This window comes from Herpailurus yagouaroundi, unplaced genomic scaffold (assembly GCF_014898765.1).
Source record: "Herpailurus yagouaroundi ecotype Mexico unplaced genomic scaffold, PumYag 221, whole genome shotgun sequence".
Classification (NCBI taxonomy): Eukaryota; Metazoa; Chordata; class Mammalia; order Carnivora; family Felidae; genus Herpailurus; species Herpailurus yagouaroundi.
In genome coordinates, this window is record NW_024412452.1 from 5,352,547 (window position 1) to 5,362,107 (window position 9,561).

The window sequence follows — 9,561 nt, forward strand, 5'->3', positions numbered from 1 at the left end:
AGAGAGAGAGAGAGAGAGAGAGAGAGAGAGAGAGAGAGAGAATCCCAAGCAGGCTTCATACTGTCAGCAAGGATCCCAACTCGGGGCTCAATCTCATGAACTGTGAGATCATGACCTGGGCCAAAATCAAGAGCCGGAGGCTTAACCAACTGAGCCACCCAGGAAGCCCAAAATATTATTATTGAGAAACCTTTAAAAGTCATTTGTAAAATATTTATAAGGTTTTGTCCATGCAATTGCTTTAGAGCTAATAAAAAATAGCATAAGAGCCATCCTTTATTTCTCAGACCCTTGATCTCTTCCCTCACTCTTCCTTCAAAACGTGCCAAATTATTATCTGTCAGTCAGACAGTGATAAGAAATTATCCAGGCAATGCATTTAAGTCCCCAGCAGGCAAATGGCAGCTGAGATTTTTGTTCCCTGCCTCCAAAGGACTTACTAATTCTTTTATGTTCTGGATGAAGGGGAACCTTCACCCCTACCTTCCCCAATGGAAACATACAAATTGAGTATGATTTTAGCTGTATTTATTTATCTCTGGTAACAGTCTAAACATCCTTGTATAAATAATAGATATCATTGGATATTGAAAAGCTATCATTTTATTTGTCCCCATTCTAAGGCAAGGGGATACTTTTTCTTTACCTTTATTTCTTTTGTTTTGAGACTATGTGTGAATATGTCTGTTTCCATTTTTTTTATTTAAGTTTTGTCCTTCATTTCAATGACATAAACAGATACAGTCCTCAGAAAAACAAGCAGTTTCCCCTCCTACATTCATATTAAAGATTTATACCAACATAGATAACAAAAAGTATATCATTGTGGGCAAATGGAAAAAAATATTGTATATAATTAAAATACAATTTTTTTTTAATTTTTTTTTAATGTTTATTTATTTTTGGGACAGAGAGAGACAGAGCGTGAACGGGGGAGGGGCAGAGAGAGAGGGAGACACAGAATCGGAAACAGGCTCCAGGCTCTGAGCCATCAACGCAGAGCCCGACGCGGGGCTCGAACTCACGGACCGCGAGATCGTGACCTGGCGGGGCTCGAACTCACGGACCGCGAGATCGTGACCTGGCTGAAGTCGGACGCTCAACCGACTGCGCCACCCAGGCGCCCCATAATTAAAATACAATTTAACCTACAATACCATGACATCTAGATTTGTGGAGTAGACTCCAATACTGACAATTCTAAGTAAAATTATTCCTCCCGCTTATACATTCAAATGTTAGGTCACTACACATTGGAAGGAACCCTCGTTCAGTCTGTTGGCTCCTGAAATTTCTCTATCAAATCCTCCTGAGCAATTCATTTTTTAGTAGATAGAAGTTTTAAGTTCACAGCAAAATTGAGCAAAAAGTACCTAGAGTTTCTGTATACCTCCTGCTGCCAATAAGCAAACCCTCCTCCCCCACTATTGACATCCTGCACCACAGCGTTACACTTGCTAAAAGCAATGAACCTACATTGACACATTGTTATCAAAGTCCACAGTTTACATTAAGGTTTACTCTAATACATTCTTTAGGTTTCGACAAATGTATAAATGATATGTATCCACAGTTGTGGTATACAGAATAGTTTCACTGTCCTAAAAATCTGTACTCTGCCTATTCATCCTTCCCTTCATCCTAACCCCTGGCAACCATTGATTTTTTTTTTGTTTGTTTTTACTTATCTATAGATTTGCCTTTTCCAGAATATCATATAGTTAGAAATCTACAGTATGTAGCCTTTTCAGATTATCTTCTTTCACTTAGTAAATATGCATTTAATCCAAATTAAATGTCTTTACATTTAATTCCTCACTGTCTTTACAGCTCACTGTCTTTACAGCTTCATAGTTCATCTCTTGTTAGTGCTGAATAATATTCCATTGTTTATATAGCCTCCTACTAAGTAACATCTTGGCTGAGTCCAAATTTTGGCAATTATGGATAAAAGTAATATAGACATTTTAATTTTTAATAATCTTCTAAATATCTCAGACCCTCTTACAATATTTGTTACATATGAGTCATACCCCAGAATTTCTTCTTATATGATTCAGCTTGTTCTCACAAACCTAAGCAGATTTCATCTCTTGTCTAAAATATATCAGTGAAACTCTCTCTGTTGTTGTTATGTACTATTTTCATTATTTTTTTTTATTTTTAAAGCTCATTTATTTATTTTAAGGGGGGGGCAGGCAGAGAAACAGGAAGAGAGAGAATCCCAAGCAGGCTCCACACTGTCATCACAGAGCCCAACGTGGGTTCCATCTCACGAACTGTGAGATCACGACCTAAGTCAAAATCAAGAGTTGGATGCTCAACCAACTGAGCCACTCAGGCACCCCATGTACTCCTTTCATTATTAAAAAGCAAACAAACATTAACTTGTTTCAGAATTCTTGTTTTCTACTTGTTCTATGAACTCTAACTTTCCTTTTTTTTCCAAACATATCTATTATTTGTACATTTCTATCCCTAGGTACATGTGCATGTGTATACTGAATGGTGTTATACTTTTTTTATGCACACACCATTTTTATAAGTAAATATAATAAATGCTTAGGAAACACATATGTAAATTTTCTACCTTTTTCGTTTTGAAACATTACAACTGTGACATTATGTAGATAGAATTTGGTAGGCAAAATAATGGGCCCTTAAAGACTTCCATGCCCACCCCCTTGAATTTGTGAATATATTATGTTACATGACAAAGGGAACTTTGCAGAAGTGATTATAGTTAAATAATTTGAGAAAGTGAGATTATCCTGAATTGTCCAAGTGGGTTCAATACAACTACATGTCCTCTTAAATTTGGAGAATCTACAGGGCATGTGGGTGGCTCAGTTGGTTACCTGCCAGACTCTTGATTTTGGCTCATGGTTCCTGAAATGGATCCCCGCATAGGGCTCCTTGCTGAGAGCATAGAACCTGCTTGGGATTCTCTGTCTCCCTCTCTCTCTGCTCCCCCTCTGCTCACGCTCTCTCCAAATAAATAAACTTTAAAAGAAAAGTGGAGAATCTTTCCTTGACTAGAGTCAAGAGATATATTATAAAGATGAGACAGCAGAAGAGTCACAGAGATTCCAAGCATGGGAGTGACTTAAGTGACTTTGCTGACTTTGAAGGGAGCCATAAGCCAGAAAATAAGGGCAGCCTCTAGATGCTAAGAACAACTCCTGGCCAACAGCCAGCAAGGAAACAGACCTCAGTCCTACAACTACATGGAAGTGAATTGTGCCAACAACCTGAACAAGCCTAGAGATGAATTGTTCACTAGAGCCTCCAGAAAGGAACACAGACCTGCCAACACTTCGATAGCAGCTCTGTGAAACTCTAAGTAGAGAAACCAGTTTAACCCATTAGACTTCTGAATCACAGAACTGTGAAATAATAAATTTGCATTGTTTTAGGCTGCTAAGTTTGGGGGAATTTAGTGATGGAAATCTAACATGTGGAAATTCTGTATCAGTTACCTTATCTGCAAAAAAATAAAGGAGCAACTTCACTGAATGGCAATGATGAGTGCCTTTAAATTCCAGTATTACCACAGTCTAGTTTGTGATACTGGGAAGTTACATAATGTTTATAAGACTTAGTTTCACAGTCTGAGAAATGGTGGTAATTTTTATCTATTTTCCTTTGTTGTGAGAAATAAATGAAATAATACTTGTCAAGTTTCCAGCACCCTGTTTTCCATAAGAAGATGTTGTATTCTTCCTTTAGTTACTATTTCTGAGTAAGTGAAGCAGACATTAAAATAAAATTATTCCTTGGTATATTTTGACAATTTTGGATTTCATTCCATTATCTTTTATTTCCAAAGTATCTTTTAAAAAAAGATAGGGGCACCTGGGTGGCTCAGGCGGCTAAGGGTCCAGCTTCAGCTCAGGTCATGATCTCGCGATCTGTGAATCTGAGTCCCACATCAGACTCTGAGCTGACACCTTGGAGCCTGGAGCCTGCTTCAGATTCTGTGTCTCCCTCTCTCTCTCTACCCCTTGCTCACTCACAGTCTGTCTGCCCCTGTCTCCCTCTCTCAAAAATAAATATTTAAAAAAATTTTTTTAATTAAAAAATAAAAATTTTTTAATTAAAAAATAAAAAATTTTTAATAAAAAAAATTTTTAAAGATAAAATAGGCTATAATATCTTCTCATACTAAATGTGTCACTTCCATCTTCAGGTTCCCTAATAGACCCCTTAATCCTTAGAAAAAAACTAAGGCTATTGCTTATTACATTTCAAAATTGCATCATTTTACTCACAGCTGTTACCCTGGAACAGAATTTTCCAAACTCTGTTCTAAGGAGGAATAATTCCTGTCTGCATTTTTTCAGTAGCAAGTAACTGTAATTCAACTGGATTTAGTCTGAGCAAAAGGGAGATTTGGGTTCACATATCTGAGAAGTCTAAGAGGTGTCTTAATGAGACTCAGCTAAATCCAGGAGATCATCAGAAATATTAATTATGTTGGGGGTACCTTAGTGGATCAGTTGGTTGAATGTCTGACTTTGTCTCCGGTCATTATCTCACAGTTTGTGAGTTGGAGCCCCGCATTGGGATTGCTGCTTGTCAGCACAGAGCCCACTTCAGATCTTCTGTGTCCTTTCTCTGTCCCTCCCCCACTTGCGTGCGCTCTCTCTCTCTCTCTCTCAACAATAAACATTAAAAAAACATATATATGTTGAAGGCTCTGATTGGGCTTGATGGGGTCTTATTCATATATGAACAAATTACTATGACCAGAGAAATGGGATATTCTGGTTCCAATGCCCACTCCACAACTATGTGCAAGAGGAGGAGAATTACCAAAAAGATTTTGAGAAGGTATGGGAAAGCATATAGCTCAAACTAAAATGAGAGCTTCCCAGCCCATTAATGTGAAGTTATTATAAAAGCGATTTCTACAGTGAAATTGTATTATTAAGTGCTGGGTGAAATACGTTTTAAAGGTATCCTTCATGAATACTCAGAATACGATAATCTACATGAAGACCATTTAAGAGAGATATCATATATAGTGTTTCCCATATGTATTTGGTCGTGGAACCTTCTATCACAAAGCATCTCTTATGATTAGGGTTCTAAGGAACATGCTCTTGGAAAAGCCAGCCTTAGTTTTCACCTTACTCTTTTGGTCTTTGATTCTCACAGCTTAGTAATAAGTTTATTTCTGCTTTCCTCGATTTACAAATTTCTGGTCCTCACTGCCATTCTTATTCTTATCAAAGAACCTATCATTTTAGAACTTAAGGGGACTTTCCTGATAATCTTTCCTATCCAACCTCCTTGTTTTGCAGATGGAGAAACAGATTCATTGTGCTTTTTCTCCCATAATCATGGGACTACTCAACTACTATTATGAATCACCCAGACTAAATTATGCTGAGGTAACAAATAACCGTCATCTCAGATAGTCATGTCATAGCTCTTTTACATGATTCTCCTTCTGAGACCCAAGCTAACTGCACAGCCAGTACCTGGAATCTAATTCATGATCATTACAGAGGAAAAGAAAATGATGGATTGGTCTGGACCAGAAGTAACTTGTATATTGGATCCAAACTATTCATATAGCCCACACAACCACAAGGGGCTTTTAAGTTCAAAAGTACCACATGCTTGAGAGACAAGGAACCTGAAATATGTGGTAAACAGTACTGATTACCACAGAGGGAAAAAAAAAAAAAGTGTTAGGACAGGATTCCCTGACTCACTTCCCTTTCCAAATAGGGTTTATTGATGCATGATAATAATAGATATCTCAGAATATTTGCTTGTGCTAAGGACTGTATTAAGAGCTTTCCACATATTAATTAATGAAGAAATTACTAATATTGTCCACATTTTTAAGATGAGGAATCTGAAACACAGGGTATTATAATAAGGATTGCCCCCTGACTATAGTTAAAAGTCACCTATTATATCTAAGTAAGGCTCTGGATATAATTCAGGTCATGGAGCTTGTAGGTGGTAGAGATGAACTTTTAATCCATACACCCTGTCCACAATGGTCTTCACAGCTATCTATCTCCCTATTAATGTAAGAAAAATAACTCCGTCCTGCAAGTCAAAACACTAAATTCTTAGTTTAGCTCTGAAGTGACTGAAGCAGATTCCTTTTTTTTTTCTTTAACTTGTAACACATGCACCAAAAACATGTTAGGAAGGAGATTCAGAAATTTGAAATATAAAATACCAAATGCTCCATCAAACGAAGGAAGATTTAAACTACCTGAGAAATGTCTACAGTCCTTATTCTATGTAGAAATACACTCAGACATGTGTACATTCCTCTGTTTTGTTTGATAAAGTGCTCTGATGATTAAAAAATATAAAGGCCACTGAACAAGCAGGTCTCAAATTCCACAAATACTATTGCTCCAAGTGCCTGTTTGCATTATGTATTATCATGATGTTCTTACTAAAGGCTCAAACTCATCCCTTTAAAGCTTTGGCACATTGATTAATTCATCCATTCAATAAATTTTTGACACCTGCCTAGTAGATGACAGTGACAATTCTCAATGTTGATTATTTAGATAAACAAAGGACACAGTTTGTGCCATCAATGATCTCATAGTTTAATGAAACAAACTGAGAAAGGTTAAGTGCAGTATAATGCAATGAGAGCTTACAGACTATACTGTTTATTGCTCATCCAGTATCCATTCCTCTCTATTCCCGTTCGAACATCTGTACCTTTCTCCATCATGTAGCCCAGGTGCTTTAGACTGAGGTGAGCCTGACCTCTGGCTCCAATCCTAGGCCTGGTAAAGGGGCAAGGCCCTTGACCTTGTCACCGGCATTGGGTCAAAAGTTCAAGCCTAGGCTCATTGTCCCATTTCATTCCCTGGCTTCATTTAAGAATTAACCTATGATGGAATTTGCACATATGAGACAAAAAAGTTTTAAGGGCTTCTGAAAAATAACTCACTTTTCAAGAGAGCTAATAGAAGAATCACCCACTTTTCTTTGGATTTCAAATGGCATATAGGTGTAAAGCAAGGAAATGACACAGTCTCTTTATATCAGTCCAGGTATAGGTAGGAAAAAATAAACTACTATAGATAGTTCAAACAAGTAGAATTTCATACAGGGAATTGAGTGCATAAGTGTTTGAAAGATTGAGAAAGTAAAAGAAAAAATGCAGTAAACCAAAAATAAGCAACTTCAGGAAGCATCTATAGGTTCAGGGCAGGGAGAATAAGGGAAGAGGTAGTTTTATCAGAGCTAAGGCTGTGCTGTGGTGGTGTTACCAAGTAGGAACTATCTAAGGTAGTGCTGGAACCATGAAAGGCACAGGCACTACTGCTGAAACCAGGGTCCCCAGAGGAGTTCATCTATTTCTAGAAGTACTGTCAGAAAGAGAAAGAGAGATATAATAATAGTGTCTCCTCTCTTCCTGTCTTCTGATCTTTTCCCAGTGTCTCCCACTGGCATAATTTAAGAGTTTCCAGAAATAAGGGGCACCTGGGTGGCTGTGTCGGTTGAGTGTCCAACTTCAGCTCAGGTCATGATCTTGCAGTTCATGAGTTCGAGCCCCACACTGGGCTCTGTGCTGATGGCTCAGAGCCTGGAGCCTACTTCAGATTCGGTGTCTCCCTCTCTCTCTACCCCTCCCCTGCTCATACTCTGTCTGTCTGTCTGTCTGTCTGTCTGTCTGTCTCTCTCTCTCTCTCTCTCCCTCCCTCTCAAAAATAAATAAACATTTTTAAAAAATTAAGAGAGTCCAGAAAGGGAGCCTGAAAAATTTAACAGATAGTCTTCCCAACCACAGAATTATAAAGAATGCTGTGTAAGAGGTTGAAAGAAAGTAGGCAAATAATCAACACATTCAACCTTTTGGCTACTCAGTATCCATATACATTCTTCTTACATACCTTAAATTTTAATACAACAAAAATGACAGTGATGTTATGCATCTTATCTAGATAACAACTACACTTTGCATAATGAAAGATACTCTCTCCTTTTCCCCAAAATGGAGTATACGAAATCCTATCATTTATATATCATTTGTGAGTTTTCAAAGTCACAAGTCCACTTGAATATTCTATCCCCTAAAGATTACATTGTAAATTTAGCCACTATTATTATTTCTTATATTAAAAAAAATAAAAAAAGAAATTAGTTAACATTTAAAAGTATACACACATACACACACAAACACACACATTATGTTCTAGAACTCACATATGATCAACTTCCTTTATCTGCTACTCATTCCGTGTTTATTTTGGCCCCAGCCAGGATCTCAGTGATTATGATCCATTACATAGTAAGGATGAACAAAATCTTCATTCCTGAGGTTCTGAGTGCTTGGTGAAGACGCCTTTTTGATTTGTCTAAACGTCTATTAATTTTTTTTCTGTTGAATACTAAAATACTTAGTGACACTCAAGGAAACCTCCTTGGTTCCAGTCATATTTCTGCATGCCTACACTATACAGCGGCAACCCAAGTCTCCCTTGGTAATTAGAATCAATCACTCCACCAATCACAGTAACCCATTATTTGTCTGTTGTTTCAATGGAATAAGGAGCCCACAATGACCAGGTGGCAAACTTAACATCCATTTCAGTGAAAGAATTATGTCTCCAGGTTTAAACAGTATTCATTATGGAAATAAGAACTCTCAACCAAGAGAATCCAAAGTTGTATGCATGGGAAAAAAATTAGTGAGTAGTTAATTTCTCTTATTAATTTACAGATTAAGGGTAAAACAGTGTCTTAGAGTCTCTAGTAGACGCTGATACTACGTGGTATAGGAAAACACTCAAAATGTTAAATTATGGTCTCTTAGCTGGTATGCATCTAATACTTCAGGAGGAAATTCTATGTGTCTGTCAAAGCATTTACTTTTGAGTCAAGAAGAATATAGTAAGATCCATGAATTATATGGCCCTATTGCAGTCCTTCTTTTGCTTTGTAGAAAGTTCTTTGGTCAGAAGCAATATCTTGATGGTGAATAAGGGACCCCAAAACCTCCTGATGTTGGTGCTAGAAGCATTGGAGTAGGAAAAGCAAGTTCAATATCCAGAATAATTTTCAGTTCCAGTGAAGACAAAATCATTTACTGTTGCAACCTGGAGAAAGTCCAAAGCAATCAATCTAATACCAGGTGGCTTCCTGGACTCCCCAAGGAATAATGCCAATCAGGGTCTAAAGTTGACCTCTGCTGTTGACTCCTGTGCAAGGATGGTAGTCAAATAGCTTTGGTAAGAGAAGGTCCGTATTGTCGAGGTTTTTGAAGAACTTCTGTGATACTTTGCACATTAATGCATAAATTAAGCACTGAGAGAAAGGCTAGGAAATTGCTGCCTAGATGATACGTGTGGTCCAGATCCTCATGTATGTTTGTTCTCTCAGAGTAAAGCACTGCTGTTTGGCTTCTGTCATTCAGGAATCTCATCTTTTCCTCTGAAATCAGGGAGCCTATTTTAAAGTTGGCCCTTTGCAATGTCATCCCCTGCCAATAAAAGAAAGCTACTACAAAACTCATTTTACTTAACCTTATTATGGATATTTCCAAAAATGTATAAAAGATGAGGA